This window comes from Lissotriton helveticus, chromosome 2_2 (assembly GCF_964261635.1).
Source record: "Lissotriton helveticus chromosome 2_2, aLisHel1.1, whole genome shotgun sequence".
NCBI classification, from domain to species: domain Eukaryota; kingdom Metazoa; phylum Chordata; class Amphibia; order Caudata; family Salamandridae; genus Lissotriton; species Lissotriton helveticus.
This window is the reverse complement of record NC_136060.1, coordinates 294,864,984-294,886,163: the sequence shown is the minus strand read 5'-3', so window position 1 is coordinate 294,886,163 and position 21,180 is coordinate 294,864,984. Positions and strand designations below refer to the sequence as shown.

The following is a 21,180-nucleotide window of genomic DNA, read 5'->3' as shown; positions in this document are numbered from 1 at the left end:
CAAAGTAAACCAACTCACATCCAATCGGCAGCTCTGCATAGTAAAAACATAAATCATTCCAAGCTAGCAACAACCCCACGGAGTTCTCAGCCTAGAAAAGTCCCAATTAGAGAAACGACACCACAAACGGGATGGCGGCAAAATGTGATAACTTGCCAGAAAAAACCAATAATTTACATTTGCCGCCAGAGGCCGCGCCCATTGTGTGCGTCCTCTCGGGTGTACCAGAAGTCCCAAGGGGAAAATACGAACACAATGAGGACTTAAGAAACAAGGTAGTCTTTTGGCTATCTAACAATAGACCTCTCCCATCAAACATTGATGGTACCATACTTAGCGTCAGACGGGCGGGCTGGTTAGGACCTCTCGAAAAACACATTGCGGGCGATCTGGTACTTGTTAAATTTAGGAACAAGCACGTGGTCTCATACCTTCAATCCCAACACTCACAGCTAAGAGATGGGCCCATATCCGTTTGGAGTCTAGCTGATTTCTACCCCAGAACAACCTATGGCACATCGTTTCGCTAAAACAAACAGTATTAGAATAAAGACTCTGAAATTGAAAATTTAGTAGGTATTTTAAAACAGTCAAAGTCTAAATGTGTTAAGTTGGCATCGTTTTCTTTTTCTCCGAAGGGTTAATGATTTCCCACACTCTGCTTTGTATAAATGAATTTTTATTGGGATTGCGGTATGGTCGAGGGTTTTCGAGGGGATAGTGCTGATATTTGTATAAATTGTATAATTGTGGGGATTATGAATTGTATTTTGAATGTATGAACTGTTTTATGCACTTTTATGGTATTTTTTAAATACCGAATAAAGTTTCTAAAGTAAAGTGACCAGTAAATACCAAGTGAGAGTGGTGTAACCAATCTATACAAAAAGAAGCAGAAAGGAAACATTAAAAACAAGACAAATAAACCCAGATTACTCATTTGGCCAAAAAGGACCAGTTCAATGCTGGGAGATATTTTGTTCCTGTTAATAAAACATATAAGAGTGGTTCTAGTGCGAAAAACTGATAACATAACTACATATGACAGTGATTTGCCATACAAACTGGTGTTCAGGTATACAATCACTACAATAGTGGCAATATACCCTGCATAACTTGTATTAAGAACAATATGTAGACCAAAATCACTTTTTGTTAATGTGGACTCTTAGCGCAATATACTTTGAATGACTGTGTCCCCTTCAGAGAACCATAATCACAAGGGTTTCTTAACACTTGAGCCATTTGGTTGCTTCACAGGGTCATGACGACTGCTTACCATGATGTCCATGTGGTATGTGCAAGCACACTGCTTATGGGATGTCCATGGAAGCATTCCTGTGACATACTCATTGGGTTCCATTGTGTTTCCTGTCATTTTCGACCCTTACATGGAGTCCCCTTGGACTCTACTCACAGATAATAGCATACAAATTAACCAATACACCAGTGGCACACAACTCTACTTGAAGGTCTACCTTAAAGATCTCACTCTGTTTGCACCACATCCAGACCTGGAAATCCAGCACCTACCTGAACCGTTTGTTTTTCAGCAATGTTATTAAACAGAACTTGCAATCAGATCACATAGATACCCATTCAGGGCTACATTTCCTGACAATTTGAAGCAATTTTTACAGTTGCAGTCAGATTGTTGCAAACATGATTGAATTAAAATTATACCCATCATGGTCCAGCACAACATGTATAGATCAATCGGTATGTCCTAGTGTCTCATTGTGTTTTCGTATAGGAACACTCATATAGTACCAGTCTAATAGGTTGTGAATGTGCCACTTTCCTCCTGGGCCGCTTTAAGCTCGTACCCACTTCACAGAACTAGCTTGACTTCAAGGGGCCTTTCATCGGGCTATGCTGTGAAGTCTGTTAGTCAAACCAAATTTTATATATCAAAATCATTCAAGGTATATACAATACTCCTAGAGTTCATTCTATAGTGGTTGGTCCAAATAGAGTGAAAAGAAAAGTGTTTATAGAAGTGCTCATGTGCGCACTGATCAGAAAAGAGAGTAAAATGAATTAATAACTGTTCACACAGTAATCATAGTTCAACATCCCTGGCGATGAGAAACTAAAGTTAGCCAAGGTGAAGAAGGCTGTCAGAGATTTATACACTAATATTGTTTTCTCTTTGTTCAAAAATGGGTGGTGACTCAATCAAAACAACACCCCTCAAAGGTGTATATATATGGTCAATACAGGCTTGGATGGTCAAAGTTGTCAATGTTTCGACCAGACCAAAGGAGGTAAATTAAGACCTTGCATGCGGTATTAATCATGATGGTAGAATGGGGTGGCTTACATAGGGCAACCTAAAAAAAAAGACAATTCTAAAAAGGGTCCCATTAAAAACATTTGCATCGCCATTAGTACAGAGAAGTACTGACCTCACAGCAGTGCAGCTGCACCGTGTGTTGGGGAAGGTGTTCCTTCACTATACACCCTTCCCGCTTGATCAGAAATACGATTAATAAAGTCTTCCATGTCTCAATCTGCGATTTAAAGAGAAGTTTAGGAGGTGTGGCCGAGATGGCGAGCCAGTAAGATGTGTTTCTCCTCGGTCCCTACCACCCGCCGAGAATGCGGCTGGCGCATTGACTGCCTGGGGAGTCTGCTGCATGTCTGGGGAGAGGAGGCTGACCGTCAGAGCAGGAACCTGAGCGAATTCGCCACCAAGAGCAACAAATGGCATGAGAAGCGATGAAGCTCAGAGGCACATAATGGCAGCCGCGACCTAGAACATCTCGTGGCTACCCAGAGGCCACCCCACAACACCGTAGTGAGCGGGAGCGGAAGCCGACATCCGCTAGAGAGTTTACCTCGCCCATGATTATGGATGGGAGACCTCAGGCAGTCAGAACGCTCGGAGTCGGCCTCCCTTAAAGGTGAGCCAGAGGAGCAACGAAACTGAGGCCTGATCTACAGGTTGCTCAGAGCCGGCATACCCTTAATCTTAAGCTCATACCCACCGACCACAGCTAGGAAGCGGTGCCTCATCTTTGAGAGAGAAACACGGGCTGAGAGATTGAACGGGTCACCCCCAAACATGGCATTCGCAGGGGGGGAAAAAGATCGATCATTAAAGGACACACTAAACAAAATCCCCCCAGTGGTGAGGGGCATGGACAGGCACAGTCTAGCAGTCAGCCCGGTCAAGAGACAGAGAGAACGGAGGAGCCAGTCACTCGCTCTTTGTTAGAGGCGCTGTTTTCTATGCTACATGAGGACTTGCAAACCCTCCGAGGTGAGCTGTCCAACGACATTAAAGAAATCCGACATGACAGACTCGCTCAGGGAAAGTATGGCGATCATGGAAGACCAAGAACACACTTGCGATGAGGAAGTGGAGCAGCTACAGCAGGAGGTCATTCGCCTACGAAAGCAACAGATAGAACTTCAAGCCAACGCCCAAGACCTCGAGAACCATTCACTAAGAAATATTATCCACATCAAGGGCATACCGGCTCAAGCGGAGGGCTCCGACATGACCCAAATCCTGAGAGATCTCTTCAGTTACATCTTAGAGGCTCCCCATATACTGAGATAAAAATTGACCGGGCACATAGAGTAGGTCTTCTGCGGCGATCTGCAGCCCCACCTCTGGACATCCTAGCCTATCTCTCGGACTTACAATTAAAGGAACTGATTCTACGTAAGGCACGAGAGATGCAAGCTCTGACGTTCCTAGGACACACTCCCTCATTGTGCCATGATCACTCACCAGAAAAGGAGGGAATTCCGCCCGGCCACCTCACACTTGTGAAACCTGGGGATTACATACTCATCCTTGCAGCCTGATTTTCAGATGGGAGGGAAAACTACATCAGTGCCGGTCGCTCCAGGAAACGTGTCGCCTCCTTAGGATTGAGGACTCCATGGGCAAAGCGTCAGAGAGAGGAGTATCTAGGGCTCAGTTTCGAAAGAGCCGGTGGGAACGAAGGCGATGCTCAACAGAGAATAGTGTGAAAACCTACCCCGCTACAATAGCGAAAGAATGCCAGGCGGTCCTGGAGTCGCAGTCTGGTAACCAGCAGGGTGGTGACGCCATGTGAGATCTCTGGGCAAACATTCGATTTCATAAGGGGCCAAGCTGGCAGCAAGCTGGGGTTTGCAGGGGGGAGGAGGGGACCTATGGGTCACATATCACACCAACCTATTCCAGTTCCCAGGGACTTGATCTACTGGTCTTGCACTCATAATGACTGTCTTATGTTCTAGGTTTCATTTGTCTTTTTAGTTTTGGGGGGAACCAGTACTCAACGGGACGGGAAGAGAGCATTTGAAGCACATAGGATGAGAGTTTGGAGGGGGGAATTGAGAGCAGACAGGGACACTCAAGGCAGGTGGGCACAGTCAGATTACTTTTCATACCTCACATATCGTACCTCACACAACTATGGTATTATCTCTCAACGTGAAGGGCTTCAACAACCTAATTAAGAGGCGAGCAATGCTTTCCTTCCTCGAAAATTCAGCAGCGGTTATGTGCCTTCTCCAGGAGGCTCACTAGGGACTGGTACTGCCTTAGATCATGTGTATTCCCACATCAATTGTTTTCTTTCTACCTCTGACAAAAAAGCAGGAATGGCCACCCTTATAGCCAGGAAATTCAGGGGGGAGGTAGTCCTAAAGTCGGTGAGGTTAAAGGTAGGCTCCTGGCCTACACACTTCACGTTGGAGGCACTCCTTGGTGGTGGGATAGATATATGCCCCGAACACAGGACAGGAACAATTCCTACAAGTGGCAGTATCAGAAGTGATGGCCTCACAGACATGCATGACTTTAGTAGGGGGCAACCTGAATCTTGTATTTGATGCCGACGAAGATAAGTCTGGCAGTCGCTCTGATCAGTCAGGTGCCCTGTCAAAGGGGGAAGGTAAGTGGTTACAAGAAGTGGGATTGTTAGACCTTTGGAGGGAAGCCCACCCACACTCTACCCAGTATACTTTCTTCACCCATGCCCACAAAACATACGCAGGCCTTGATTATATATTAGCGGCCAGGGTTGTCCAGCGCATTATGGAAGAAGTGGAGAAAGAGCCGGCAGCACTAATGGACCACGACACAGTGACCCTCACACTAAAATCCCCCCCTCAAAAGCACCACTCTGGGAACTGGCAACTTAGGGAGAGTCTACTCCACAGAGCAGCAGTAATACAACAGCTATATACAACTATCTTGACCACAACGATACTCCTGATCTGAACATCTCTACACTATGGGAGGCATTGAAATTAGTGGTTAGAGGGGAACTCATAGCAATATCTGCTGCTGACAACAAAGCCCGTAAAGAAAAGCGGGACCAACTGACGGCCCAAGTCAGGGAGCATGAACGAATACACAGCTGCACAGGGGCCCCAAGAGTATGGCGCCAACTATGTGCAGCGCAAGCCCAATTAGCAGGCCTCGATTTGGACAGAGCAGAAAATGCGGCTCTCCGGCCAAAACACTACTATGTAGGGGGGGACAAAACAGAGCGACTACTAACAAACTAAGGGCACAAAGACAACAGATGAAGGTTCACTCTTTAAGGTCCTAAGAGGGCGAAGACGTAGTGGACGATGAGCATATAGTGAAAGAATTCCGAGATTTCTACGCAGACTAATATAAGAGGCAAGACTTGGGAGCCCAACATATTGAAGGGGGTGAATACTCCCTGTCTCGCCGACTTTCAAGCAGCCTCCCTAGATGCCCCTATCAGGATCGAGAAGTAATTTCAGCGATCTCCCGCCTTAAGCCCCTCAAATCCCCTGGACCAGACAGAAACTTGGCAAGCTTCTATAAATCGTTCTGTCAGATACTGGCCCCTATTCTGACAAGACTATTTAATTCCTTCGACTGTACCGGCTCAGACCCCCCCCCCCCCATCCATTCAGGCTTAGTCCATCGTAGTGATCCCTGAGCCAGGAAAGATAGGGAAGTATGTAGCTCGTACCGCATAACATCGCTGCGCAATGTGGATATCAAACTGTTTACGAGCATACTCTCAACGCGGTTGAGTCCCATGATGCCGGGCATCATTGACCCAGACCAAGCAGGATTCATCAATAATAGGCAGAGTAGTGACAACACAAAACTAAATTTGCACCTAATCGACGAGGCAGACCAAGCAAACATGGAGACCCTCCTCATAACAGCCAATGCCAAAAAGGCATTCGACCGCACATATTGGCAATATATGAAGCAGACTCTTCGGTGTAGGTGAACACTTTTGGCTTGGGTGGCAAGTTGCTATGCTACCCCCACGACCAGGGTTAGAGTAAACGGCACATAGTCATCCCCCTTTCCTATAGGTAGAGGTACCAGGCAGGGCTGCCCTCTGTCACCTCTCCTATTCACTCTATATGTGGATGCCCAGCGGATATGGGGCAACTGAAGGATCAAAGGTATCTCCTTTGGAGGAGAGCGACATCCAGTTAGCCTCTAATCAGATGAAATACTTGCCTCACTAAGCGAGCCGGACACATCACTCCCGGCTTATCTTGAGGAAGTGTCCACATTCGGATTAGCATCAGCGTTCCTGGATAAATGATGGCAAATCCCAAGTACTTGCATTATCGACTACACAAGTGCACATATCCTTGTTAAAAGACCACAATCCAGTGCAGTGGGTGGCAGAGTTGTTGCTCTACCTGGGGATTCCATTTGCTCCCTCGACTTCAAACCATCACGATAAACTACCCCAACCTACTTCGCCAAATTAGAGAAGAGCTAAGTAGCTGGAAGCGCCATCACCTCTCCCTTCGTAGACGCATTGCTGCTATTAAAATGTCCATCCTAACGAACATTTTATACCTCTTTTAGACACTGCAGGTGCCACCCCCTAGGGGGATGCTTCCTACGCTGCAGAGAGAGTTACATAATTTTGTGTGGTTGGGGGCTAGACCATGCATGAGAAAGAATTTGAGCTACTTAGGCCCATATGGAGGGGGTTTGGCGATCCCAGACTTGCAGGATAAGTTACTTACCTTCATTAATGCCTTATCTGCTTGAGACATTACCTAGACGCAGAGTCCTTACCTTCGAACTTCCAGGCGTCAGGCTGGATCCGTAAGATTTTTCTGAGCAGTACCCCTGCACGCCAATAGGTGGCGACGGTCGACTCCGCATGATGTCGTCGATGTCATGCTTATCATCATACTGAAGTCCGCCTCGTCAATATAACCTCCACTCTGGCGCTCTGACGTCAGTACTTTTCACAACTTTCCACGCCAGAAGCGCAAAGCCATGAAGTGACCGACCATGGTGCTTTAAAAAATTATCAGATAAAAGGGTGTTACCACCTTAGGCAGGAAGGATGACCTAGTCCGGTGTACTACCTTGCCCCGAAAGATAGTCAGGTAAGGAGGCTGTGAGGACAGTACCTGCAGTTTCACTCACTCTCCTGGCAGAGGTTATTGCCACCAAGAAAGCGGACTTGATAATGAGCAACCAGAAGGCAGTTATGAAGCGGCTCAAATGGCGCACCCATCAGAAAAGTGAGCACCAAATTAAGGTCCCACTGTGGCATGATGAACGGTGAAAGGGGGTACAAATGGGTTAACCCCTTCAAAAACCTCTGCACTAGAGGAGGTTTGAACAGAGAAGGCTGATGAGGCAGCAGAAGAAAGGGCTGAAAGGTAGCACTTCGAAGTGCCCAGAGCTGAGCCTTGCTGGGACAAGGAAAGTATAAACAGAAGGACTTAAGATAAGGGAGCAGATAAAGGGTCGATATGCCTGTCTGTACAATATTTACAAAACTTGTACCATCGGCAGGCATATACCGATTTTGTGGAGGGACGCCAGGCTGCCAGAATAACCTCAAAGACTTCGGGAAGGAGGTCAAAAGCTGTCAACTGTCGTCACTCAATCTCCACGCAAGGAGGCAGAGAGTGGATAGATTCAGGCAGAGAACCCTCCCCTGCTGCTGCGACAGAAGATCCTCCCGAAGAGGAAACCTGACCGGAGGATCAATGCTCATGTTTAAGAGTTCGGGATACCAAACTCTCCATGCCCAGTCTGGTGCCACAAGAATAACTTGTGCCCGGTCGTTCCTGTCCTTCTTGAGCACTGTAGGCAGGAGTGGTATGGGCAGAAAGGCGCACAGGAGGCCTGAGCTCCACTCGCTACAAAAAGCGTCGCTGAGCGAGAGCCCTATTGGAAACAGCTGCAATTGCGAGTTCTCTTCAGAGTCGAACAGATCTAACCAAGGCTCTCCCCACTGCTGAAAGAGACCATGTGCCACCTCCGGATGGAGACACCATTCATGATCCGCAAGGCACCTTTGGCTGAGCTTGTCCGCCCTTGTGTTCAGAGAACCGGCCAGGGGTTGAACCATCAGGGAAATGCCCTGACTTTCCAGCCAAGTCTAGAGACACAGGGCCTCTTGACAGAGTCCACAACCCCGCTCCACTCTGTTTGTTGCAGTACCACATGGCGTTAGTGTTGTCTGTGAACACCTTTTCGAGCCTTTCTCTTTATTGACGGCAAAAAGACGTTCAGTGCCAGCTGGATCGCCCAAAGCGCCAAAAGACTGATATGGAGCTTGGCTTCTGTCGGAGACAAGAGTCCTTTGATCTCCACCTCTCCCAGATGGCCGCCCCATCCCAGAAGGGACGCATCCGTCACTACTGTGAGGAAGAGCGAGGGGTCTGCCCTTGAACCAATCACGGTCGGTCAGTTACCACTGCAGGTCGTTCGCTGTGCCCTCTGAAATCTGAACCAGGTCGGTGAGATTTCCCTGATGCTGTGCCCATTGGCACTTCAGGTCCCACTGCAGAGCCGGCATGCGCCGCCTTGCATGGGTCACTAGCAGGATACAGAAGGCCACGAGGCCTCAGAGTCATTCTCACCGGAATCCAAGATAGAGGCTGAATCATCGGTATCATAGCCTGAATATCTTGGACTCGCCGTTCCACAGGATAGGCAAAAACTGCACAGTGTCCAGAACCTCCCCAATGAAAAGGAGCATCTGAGAGGGAGTCAGGTGTGACTTCAGCACGTTGATAGTGAACCCTAGCGAATGCAGGATGTTTGCCGTTGCCTGGAGGTGGTAGACAACTGCTTGGGGCAAGCCCACCTTCAACAACCAGTCGTCGAGATAGGGGAAGACTGAAACCCCTGATCTCCACAGAGAGGCTGCTACCACTGCCATCACTTTTGCGAACACGCGAGGGGCGCTGTTGAGGCCAAAGGGGAGCACTGCAAATTAAATGTGCTTGTGACCCCCCCGTGAACCACAGGTAGCGACGATCGGCAGGCCAGATGGGGTTAATGAAAGTAGGCATCCTGCAAGTCCAGCGCTACCATTCGGTCTCCTGGGTTCAAGGCAGACAGAACCTGAGCAAGAGTGAGCATCTTAATTTCTCATTTTTGAGGAAGTAATTGAGGGTTCTGAGGTCTAGGATAGGACGAAGGGCTCTATGCTTGTTTAGGGCCAGGAAGTAGCAGGAATAGCAAACACTACCTACTTCAGGCCCTGGAACCCTCTCTATTGTCCAAAAGAGTTGAGACTCCCTTGTGGAGCAAAGCAAGTTGATCCTCCATCAGCCGATCGTACATTGGAGGAATGGAAGCAGGTGTGGTCTCGAAGGGGAGGGAGTAGCCCCTTCGGACTTTTTGCAACACGCACCTGTCAGATGTAATGTTTTGCCAGTGGTGGAGGTGATGGCGTATCCTGCTACCAACTGGCTGAGAATGATCCTGGGGGATTGGACTAGGAAGGTTTTGCGGCAGAGGAGGGAATGTAGGCTTGGCTTGACTTCTGGATTCCTGACCCACAAGGCCGGGGTGAACTGTGTCCATGGCCCCGCAGAGGTTGATGAACTTTCAGGGACCCCGGCCTGGTTAGGATTGGCGCGGCCGATACGCCCTTCCATAGCCCGGTAAGGAGAAAAAATTGGATGAAGCCCTGGGGGCGGTAGTGAGGCCCAACAACCTGGCCATGGCCCATGAGCCTTTGAAGCGCTCAAGTGCAGCATCGGCCTGGTCTCCGAAGAGATGGGAGCCATTGAAGGGCATGTCCTTGAGGTTGGCCTGGACATCCCCCGAAAAATCAGATGTTCTCAACCAAGAATGGCAACGAACCGCCACAGTCGTGGAAATCACCCTAGCTAGCGAGTCTGTCATGTCCAAGCCACATTTGATGGCGAACTTAGCTTTGTCTCTTCCGTCTGATATAGCTTGGGAGAGTAGAGCCCGATCCTCCTCTGAGACTCTGGGCAGCACTTGCGCTACCGTATCCCTTATGGAATGGGAGTAATGGCCCAAGAGGCATGTGATGTTCACCGACCGCAATGCTAGGCTGACAGAAGAAAAAAAAATCTCCCTTAAGTCTTCCAGCCTCTTGGATTCCCTGTGCAGGGCTGTGGAAGGAAATGAACTACAAGAAGTGGAAGCGTGGACCACCAAGCTTTGAGGGGTGGGGTGGGAGGCAGGCTGATGGCGGTTGGCCTATTCACAGAAGCCCCTGGGCTGGGTTTGGACCATGTCCCCAGAAGGACTTCTGTCAAGGCCTCATTGAAAGGCAGTAGGTTTTACAAACGTGAGACCACAGGCTGTAGGAGCTCTGTCAAGACATTCATCTTGACTGCCACTGTAGGAAGCTGCAGGTTGAGGACCTATGCACCACCATGGCAAAACATGCTCCCTCCTCCGTAGACACGTTAGGAGGGCATCGCATGCCAGAATCTGGGGAGGTGTCCAGACCGCTGGCCTCACCCAATTCCTCATACTAGTCCATGTCTTGTTGCTGCGGGATTTCGAAGGGATCCTGCTCCCCCTACCAATGCTTTTCCTCCATTCCTAACCCTTCCGGATAGGGGAGAGAGAACGGCATTGAGCCGCAAAGCTCCATAGGCGCCGGTCTCGGCGTCTGAGAATGCATGACTTGCTCTGTGTCGACAGGAATGGAGATCGGGGCTCAGCCACCGGTGGGCGCCATCGATGCCGAGAACTTTGGCACCGAACGCAACGCCGGGGGAGGTCCCTGTTGAGGTGTAACCAGCGTCAGTCTGGACCCGGAAAAGGGTCCGCTTGGAGGCCATAGTGCCGGGGCTGGAGCCACCGGCATGGCAACCATGGGCCCCTACATCCTCTGAGCCTGGTGCACCTGGCGTCATAAAATTCCTTCAGCTGGACGGGGGTCGCTCCTGGCCCAGGGAAGGGAGGCAAAAGCGGAGCCGACCCAGGTACCCACTCCGCAGAGCGGGGCCTCTAAAGAAGAGGTTCCTCTGCCGCATTGCAAGATTGGCGGGAAGAAGTCGAAGCAGACTTCAACTTCTTGTGGTGCCTTTTACCTGACTTTGACGAAGAGGACTTCGATTCACCGGAGCGGCGCTCGGACATTCCTCTTGACAGAGACCTGGACCGGGCTCAAGACCAATGAGGCTACCTCTGCGGCACGGGAAGCCGGGACGTGAGAAGCTTTACGGACCGCTCCCTCAAAGCCTTCGGCACCAAGACCTGGCAGTCGGACCACGACATGCGCACCAGGCACCAAAGACAGACCAAATAGGGATCCATGACCAACATGGTGCGGTGACAGGCGCTGCAAGGTTTGAATCCCGAAGTCTTCTTGCTTGACATTGAAAACCTGCACACCAGAATCAGTATGCAATAGCAAACTTACCAGTGAGAATTTTAAAGATGGAGTAGACGTTGTTAGGGGACAAGTTCCCTACTGGTATTACAAATTAACTCGTTCCAAAATGGGCATCTCGTCCAGAGCACGACCATTGTTAAAACCTCCATCATGAGGCTCTTTATCCCTGTGATCCCACTCACCCGCTTTGGGGTAAGGCCAGAAATGAGGCACTAGGGGGAAGGTCTCTGCGGTCATGCGCTACATGCCCAGTGTCAAAGGCCGACAAAGAACCGTTGGTGGTCGCAGCGGTCGAAGAGCACTAAAATAAAGCATTATTAAATTCAGTGCACATGGATAACTTTTCAAAAACGCCTTGTAACAGAACTTGAACATCACATGAGGTTCATAAATTACATCAGTCATAAATATTAGGCAACAAGATGTAGCCCGGTACATTCCTAAATAACCCCTTAAATACTATCAATGTAGAATGGTTTGCCTCAATGCCATGCTTAGTGTAATGTCCAAGTGTGAGAAGGGCTAAGAGAAAGGGTGAAGAGAAATTAACTCAAACGTTTTTCCAAAAGAAAGACTTTGGATTTGAAGATTGTCAGTTAAGTAGAGGAGTGTCGGTTTGGTTGCATAGAGTTCCAGATTCCGGTCATACTTTCTGGAACGGACAGAGCACTTAATTGTCCCTTTTCAAAGGCTGGGGTTCTAGGATAAGTGCTTCCGCATCATGTGATCATCTATTCCCAACGGATTTCTTTAGCATGACATCAAGGTATCTTGGAGTGGAGGTGTGAAGGCACTTGTGATTAATGCAAGCTGTTTTGTTAATAGCTCTGTCTTCAATGGGAAGCCAACAGAGTGTTAACAATGTACACAACTGGAATTGCAAACTAGCCACTTGAATTCATATGCTGCAAGCAGAGGTTCCGTTGAGTGATCTCATGCATTGAGCATGGGTTTATGTCAACGTGACCTCCATTCCAGGCTCTTTGCGTGTGTTCTGACGTCAAGGCGTTACAGAGAAGTATTAATGAATGTGCCATTTTACAGACGCCAATGGGAGTCTAGAGAAACAGACTCGTCCAAATAAAACATGGGAACAGCCGGCACTGGACCTGCAATGTGCAGCAATAACAAGTGGGTGAGAAGTTGCTAAGCCATTTCCTGTCATTATTCTCTATAAAGAAAACACCAAGTGCAGTAACGCAATATTGGCAAAGACATCGAGCTGAAAGCACTTGCCAGTCAACGCTTGTCTTCGGGGGACGGCTTCGCCCTCTATTCCTCGAGGCCCCTTCTGCAATTTCCGTAACTCAAACATCGGCAGTTATTTCCATAATGACTGAGCAAGTTAGCTGATCCTCCACACCAGTCTCTGAAAGCAACGGCAAGGGACAGGCGTCGCTTTCAACAAAATAGAAAGCAGCTGGCCACAGACACCCAATGCGCCCCTTTGAGCGGGCATGTTCCTTCGCAGTGGCGACGGGGAAATGTCCAAACACAACAACAAAGGCGTGACTGGTTGCTCGCGCAGGCATATAGACCCCTTCACAGGCCAAATGAATTTCAATTAGTGCCCCGAGGTGCCTGCTTTGTAAACCTACAACAAGGGTTTCAATTTCTATTTGCAAATGGTGAATTGATGAATTCTTAAATGGAGTTCTTGAATTGTGTATTACATGCCACGAAAAGCAGATATATATGTAAGTGTGCAGAACAGGACACATAGTGAGAACAAGAAACATACGAAAGGAATGCCATAAACAGCTATACTTCAGTGAGTTACAGAATTGCATGGATTTCAGTGATTTGTTTAGCAATTTTGTATGGTGTAGGAGGGACAAGAGCATCAGAGCAATTCACAAAGAGCAGAAGATTACACAAATTAGATAGTGCAACAGTAAGGATACATAAGGTAACAAGCGCTAAAAGACAAGCACGGCCCCGCGGCCACGAAATTTAACTGTTAACTGAAAGGGGGAGCATAAGGTGAGCCTGCGAGTGGTGCGCGCGCGCCTGGAAGAGCGACGGCTAAAGGCCCTGAGAGGAAAGCCAGATGGCGCCTGTGCGCTACACTCTGCGCGTAACCGCACACTCTAGGCCACACAAAAAGCTGTGGTCGGCTTTTTAAAGACCACTTACTAAAAGTCTCGCCAGAGCAGCACATGCGCTGGGGCTCAAGCGAGACCTAAAAAAAGTATCGTAACTGCAATGCTGTGTGCAGAGTAGGCACGGTAAGTGAGCGTAGGGTCGGAGTCAAAGGCTTGGTTAAAAAAAAAAAAAAAAAAGATATTCTGTAACCTTTTTCAATCTTTCACCTTCAGATCACTACATATGGGGAGAGAGTGTGGCCTAACGTCTAGAACAGTCGACCTGGCAGCTGAGGAACAGGGATTGAGTCTCGGCAGGGACACTGAACATCCTGTTATTCTGGGCAAATCACATGATCTCCCCGTGCCAAATAAAAAAATTAAAGTGTCTGTCTGTAACGCAACTGGTGCTCATGCAAAGCCCTCTGATACCTTTGGGCCTAGTTTGTGCTATATAAAACTCCCCCAAAAATAAATGTAAAAAACATGAAATGAGGCACAGCTTAAATGAAAAATAAGTGCAAGTTAAGTTAATCAGTGGGAAATGCACTATTGTACGTTATTCAAACCTCTATTAGTTTATGCACTGCAGGTCTGTGTCAGTAACCAGACAGCCAAAGAACTGAATCTTGCTTGGTATAATGGTGAACAGTGATTTGTGCATGTTTAGCGCTACGAGGTACCAGTCTGTGCCAGAAAACACTGCAAATGTGTAGGTCAATATTTTAAGCTTGCCTTAAATACTAAAGGGTTAAGATAAAAAAGTACTTCTAAAATATAGATTGTAGTAATACCTAGACAATACGTAGTGCAAGTTTTTTTACAACTGTCCTTTAAAATCATGCAGGTAAGTCCCTTGCAAAGACCATTCAAAAAGTCATCAGGAAGTTGCAAGCGATTCCATCAATTAAAGCCAATACCGGCTTCCAACCACCACATTTGCAGATTAACCAATTTTGCTTATTTATATTTCTTTCAGGCAAGAAGGCTTGTTTAGCTATCTGCCCCACCCACCCACCCTCGGTTACACAGCACAGGAGTCTCAGTGCCTTACACTTCAGATGAAGCATTTCATCTCTCGGAATTAACTGTCTTGAGGTATTTGTCTTTTCGCAAAACATAGGGGAACTGTTTTTTTTTTAATTGGAAAAGTATGGGGGCGTCTTGTCCCTTAAATCCTGCTCACTTTGACCACTGGGTGTTTGATGTATTGTGCCATGCCGGGACAAGAGCCTCAAAACAATCTGTGAAGACACGCAGACTAAGTGCTCTCAAGGGCCCCAGTGTAAAGCCACCAGCACACTGGGCATTAACCCCTTTGCTGCGGTGTTAGTTTTGCCGCTGTGCGGGCAAGGACCTTAGGGGTGGGCGTAGTGCCGCGGTGCTCATGACGGCGCCCGGCCGTCATAAATCACGGTGGGCGTGTGCTCATGACGGCCGGGAGCCGTCAGAACTCCGCCCACTGATTAATTCGCCCGCACAGGCGGGGAATTAATCGCTCTTGGGCGAGCAGAAAAGTTCGGACGGCTCCCGGCCGTCATGAGCAGATGCCTACTGTGACTCATGACGGCCATGACGGCCAGCAGCCGTCATGAGCACCGAAGGTGTTAAGGAAAAACCTTGCCACACATGCCATCTTTTGGCTCAGGGGCCAGCCTGTTTCAATGCTGATCATCTGGCAGTAAACGCACTAGCAGCACTGTCTCCTGGCCCAGAAGGAACAAGTCAAAGTGTGCAAGTGGTGTTGACCTCCCATGTACCGTGGCCTCGCTCTGGGTACTGCTAATACTCCTGTTCATCACTATTCCTCATGCTCTGGTGCTCCAGTCTGGGTACACGAGTTTGCGGTTTCCACTTCTTGTGTTGTTGCGGTTCTTGCTAGCTGTTTTGCGCTCTCCATCACAACAGCGGTACTGCTTCCTATTGGCGCCCTTACTTGCTAGGCTTTACGCTTCTTGCTTCCACTTCCGGTTGGTACACCCCTTTTGTTTTTGTGCTACTTACTGACATTTTGCCTCCGGTGCACACCTTCCTGTGCCCCTTCTGGGTACACGGGCCCTTGGTCAGGTTAACCATCTGGCACCTGAGGCCCCCTGCGTGGGAAGCCCTTTGTTAATTATTATTATTATTATTATTATAATTTGTAAAGCGCAGGTATCACCCCTGAAGATGTATCTCCGTGCTAGGGGAAAAGAATATACAGAGCTCGGGCGGTCAATTACTGAACAATTCTGTCTTTAGGAGTTTCCTAAAGTGGAGGAGATTAGCACACTTCCGAAGTTGCATGGGAAATGAGTTCCAGTACACGGGAGCAAAATATGCAAAAGCTTTGACACCCCGCATGAAGTTTTTTGTAGCGGGGGATAGCCAACAGAGCTTTTCCCCCAAAACAAAGAGCTGCCAGGCAGATGGCACTTAAGTTTGTCCACACGGTAGCTTGGGCCTCTGCCATGTAATGCCTTGTGGACTAGATCACAGATTTTAAACTTAACTATCTGACAGATGGGAAGCCAGTGAAGCTGCCCTAACAGTGGCCAGGAGGGAGTTTTAGGGGGCAGATAAGGAACCAGGCGGGCTGCTGTATTCTGAACCACCTGAAGATTGTTCAGCAGGGATTCATTGGCGGACATAAGAAGGGTGTTACAGTAATCTAGATGGCTGATAACTAAGGCTTGAATCGGGGTCCTGCGGAGCGATAAGAGAAGGAGATGGAACACTCTACGGAGAAGACTCGCATGTGGAAACAGGTCCTTGACTTGGACTCTCACAGTTAGAGAGTCTTCCATTCGGACACACAGGTTTTTAACCACATGATTAGGGGTAGGGGCTGAGCCCAACTCAGCGAGCCACCAGCTGGGGGACCAGAGGGGTTGAGGGCCCAGGGTCGGATTGGGATCACAATTCGGCCCGGGCACTGACGAAAAAAGTGGCCCACATTTAAGGGGCGTGGCCCACATTCAAGGGGCGTGCCCTTTCATGAAACACCATTTGCACAGACAAGGAATGAAAGTGGGAGGATACTTTTCTTGCACAGGACACAGGGCCAAGGTGACAATGGCCTACATGCTGAGCAGCTAAAAAAAATAGCAGGGCCCCTTTCTGTCACAAAATTATTCCAGCCCTCCAGCACAGGAGCACCTGAAAAGCAGCAAAGCCCCTACTATTACTAACCTACTTAGCCCTCCCCAGACCTTCAGCTGAGGAGCACATGAACAGAGGTAAGGCCCCTGCAATTAGTTTAACCAGCCCTCCAGGCCTCGGGAAAATGTCCTGGCAGGGGAACACAAAACACAGCTTTCTGGGTCATCCAAGGTAGCCAGGTAGCCAGGGGGAGGCTGAGGTGAAGCTGGTGCATGGGAAGTGCCTTCCCAGTGTGTTCTGGCAGTTTGAGTGTTTATCATTTACTGTAGTATTACCCTTGTACCTGTGTATGGTACCCTTTTGTAACTTGCACATGTCACTTTTCTCTGGTATCACACTGTATGCTACCTCTCACTTTTGTTTGCTTTAGATACTTGCACAAGTGCCACCATTGCCTACGTAACGTTTGTTCTTGTGCTGGAGTGTCTGCCATTTATTGCAGTATTATACCTCTACTTGTACTTTGTACACTTTTGTAACCTGCACACATATCACTTTTTCCTCCTGTAATGTACCGATTGCTACCTCATGTATTTTGGTTGCTCACTATTGTCACTTTTGATTCATGTAACTTAACGTTTGCTTTTGTAATTTGTCCACTTGTAATTTTTCTCCTCATGTATTATTGCTGTTCCTAGTGTGAAGCGCTCGGACACCTTTGGGTAAAGTCCGCGCTATATAAAAATCGCATAACTAAATAACTAAAATAAAAAAATTCAAAACATCACCTGGCCCCCCACAGCAAGACCCATTCTTCCTCGCCCACTATGCCCTGAATGTGAAGGGCTGTGGGCGAGGTGTTAATACTAACACCGTTTCTGGGCTGCATGGGCCCCAGGGGGGCTGAGGTGAAAATGGCTCAAAGGCCTGAGAAACACCTGGCCCCCAGGGAGGCCGATTCTTGCAAACAATCACCCCTCCCCAGCCCAGCCTCAGCTTGATTGCTTGGCAGGGCAGGGGTGAAGGAGAGGCCACAGCTGACAATCGCTGTCTGGCCGCACAGCAAGGCTGCTTTCATTTTCTCTGTCTGTCTCCCTTCACTCTGTGGGCCGTTTTTTTTTCTCCCCTTTCCTAGTTCACTCTCTGTGGACTGGGACAGGGGAGAAAACAAGCATTGGCATAGCCAATAGGTCTCGCCTTTGGGACCTTACAAGTGTTTAGCCATGCAACAGTTGTTGTTTCACCAAGGATATTGTGCTGGATAAACAAACACTTATAAGGTCCCAAAGGCGAGACCTATTGGCTATGCCAATGCTTGGTGCTCCTGAAGGGATGGTAATATTCGGGCAGAGTGAGTGACATGGGCAGAATAAGGCTGGGACAGACTCAGTCACTTGTGAGACAGTCTCATACTTCTGGGGAACCCAACGGGGTGAAGCAGCCAGCCTCAGAGTCCGTATGCTGATATCTTTGCTAGCACAGTCAAGCGTCTGCCTGATGTCATTGGTAGACAGACTAGTGCCAGATAGGCTCGGTTGGGGGGGGGGGGACACTCACACCCTAGTACAATAACAGCACCATTTAATTAAATACTTATAGGGAAGGCAGTAGGCGCAAAGACAGGAGAAGTTCACTACGGACAAAGGAGTGGAAGGAAGAAGGAAAAGAGAGAGTGTTTGTGAAATCCCTCGCCAGCCCAAACACACAAGCACTATCTTTGGATCTTTTATTGCTGTCTGTCTGCTGAGGGCGGAGGGGCCAATGCGGGCAAGCTTAGTGTGATGTTTTGGAGTGAAAAGCTCTAGCATTGCAGGGGGGCGGAGGGGGCGGGGGAAGCTCTGGCATTGTGGAGGAGAATATCTTCTGGAAGTTAAAGTAAATAGATTAATTTTAGTCAGTCACGACATTTTAGAACTGGAGAAAGTCGTGTTACAGATATTAATACAATTGAAGAAAGCTGTGTTACAAAATTAATAGCCTCTAATGCGCGCAAGATGACTAGAATGTGCAAACAGCTTGAATTATAGAGAACTGTTTATTTTATCAGCTGTTGTAATCTGCATACTTTAAAAATAAACTGAGCGCGAAGGAGCAGAGACAACGTGAAAGTGTTTACAAAAGAGTTTGAAGATTACAAGAAAAGTGATGAAGTGTTGGCATAAATTACTAAAGCAATATTCATTTGTGAAAAGATCAAAACAATGCATCTACGGTGGAATTGATGTCTCATATGGAAGTAAACAGTCAGCCTGATTGTTTTGCGAAAGATTACATGAGCAGCGCGTAGCTAATTACTGTTCTGCCGGCTGTTCAAAAGTAAACAATGCGCGATGCTTCTGAAGGGCCGATAGGGCTGGGACAGAGTTGGTCATTCGTGAGACAGGTTGATTCTTCAAATGAGCCGGTAATATTGGGGCAGAGTCAGTGACTTGGGCAAGAGGGTGTTTCTAAAGGGCTGGTAGGGCTGGGACAGAGTCGGTAACTCGTGTGACAATTTGGTGCTCCTGAAGGGCTGGTAATATTCGGGCAGAGTGAGTGACATGGGCAGAATAAGGCTGGGACAGACTCAGTCACTTGTGAGACAGTCTGATACTTCTGAGGAACCCAACGGGGTAAAGCAGCCAGCCTCAGAGGCCGTATGCTGACATCTTTGCTAGCACAGTTAAAGGCAGAGGAAACTGACGACATAGTATGGGGAGCAGCAGCCTTTGATGTGCCGGCCGTCCATGCAGTGAATAATTAGGGGAGGAGAAATGCCGGCCTGAGGCAGAGCGCAAAGCAACAGATGGCATTTCTCCTCCCCTAATTATTCACTGCATGGCCGGCCGGAACATCAAAGGCTGCTGCCCCCCATGCGGCTCGGGCACGTCCACGCTGGAAAATAGTCAGAAGGAAATAGGAGATGACGATATGAGCAATCGGCATTATAAAGAGTTATCTTTTGTTTTGAGTTATTTATACATTTTTAAAGAAATTTAGTATTTCTGTATTGGTTCTTAATGCAGCGAGGCTCATTTATAAACCCCACGTGATAAGGCAACACCGACCCTTGAAGAAGTAAGCTTGTCAAGGGCGGGGAGAGGATAATGGGGGCTCGGCACAGTTAATTTGCAGATGAGGGACACTGGCCGAAAGATTGGAATCCTAATGGAGGCCAGACACAGGTTGACTGCTGTTACGGGATAACGACAGAATGAGTAAAGTTTGGGTGAATTACTCTCGTAACTGGGGAGTAAGGCATGACTAGTATGAATGAAGCCACAATTCAGTGCACATAGATGAACAAGCATTCCAATATTTATTTTATTTGGTTCTCAGCTTTCTGTGAAAGAGAATCCGACGTTAATTGGAGTGGGCTGGTTTGGAAACAAGGGCAGGGGACAGCAAGCAACGGCAGGGACAGAAGGAACCGAAGGAGGGTGGCTGTTAGGTGAAGCAACACGGGGGGATAACAAAACATCGGGGGCAGGCGAAGCAACACCCATTTTGTATTATTACTATGGCGGAATTGCTTGTTGTTCTTTTCTGTACCTTGCACGCTTAGCCCGCAATGCACATTTCTCCCAGGAGTGTGTATCTGTTAGTGCACACACTCTAAATGCGGCAGCGTGGAATGAGATTCTTATGTGGGGGGGAAAAACATCTGGGAAGTGACTAAAGAGGCTGTGCAGTGCAGGGAAGTCTCCTCAACGCGAACGTTCTGACAACATACTATTACAATCAGCGACGGAAGGGAACCTGCACAATGATGCAAAATAAGCATTAAGTGCTTGAAAGTCTTTGGGGCGAGATTGCGCTAGAACGGTCCGCAAAATGAAGTTGTAAACCCAGTGGGAGCTTTGGTTGAAACAGAAACCGAATGGGCAAGTGCTTGAAAGTCTTTGGGGCGAGATTGCGCTAGAACGGTCCGCAAAATGAAGTTGTAAACCCAGTGGGAGCTTTGGTTGAAACAGAAACCGAATGGGAAAGTAAATGAGGAGGAAACAGATTGCCAGAGATGGCCAACAAAAAGTAGTAGAGGAAAACTCCCTTTCAAGTAAAAGCAGCAGCGCAGGAAAGACGGCAGCAATGACAGGAGGGGAGGGGGGTGCAAGCAGGGAGGCAACAGATGGCTAACCAAAACAAGTACGCAAATATTTCATCAAGCCTGAGAAAATGTGAGGAGAGGTAGGCAAACACAACCAAGGGAGCCCGAGAGCGGGGGAGGAGAGCGAGCAGGCCAGCAAAAAAGTGATGCGATTAATTAGGGGAGGAGAACTTTGCAGAGGCCGGCCGAGCGCACGCTGGGAAAGCGTGTGGGAGGGCAGCTGATGCCTTTGATGTGGGGAGGGAAATGCGCGTGCTTGTGTGGTCAAGTGGTCACGTGACTGACTGACTCACATGCACTCGAAGAAAACGCCACGGAGAAAAGC

At 48.3% G+C, this 21,180-nt stretch overlaps 1 protein-coding gene across 1 annotated transcript in view; it reads right to left on the bottom strand.

Annotated features, from left to right (window-relative positions):
• Window positions 1–21,180, bottom strand: part of TAPT1 (transmembrane anterior posterior transformation 1) — a 620,835-nt gene that overhangs the window by 355,407 nt on the left and 244,248 nt on the right. The gene's annotated exons all lie outside the window — the stretch shown is intronic.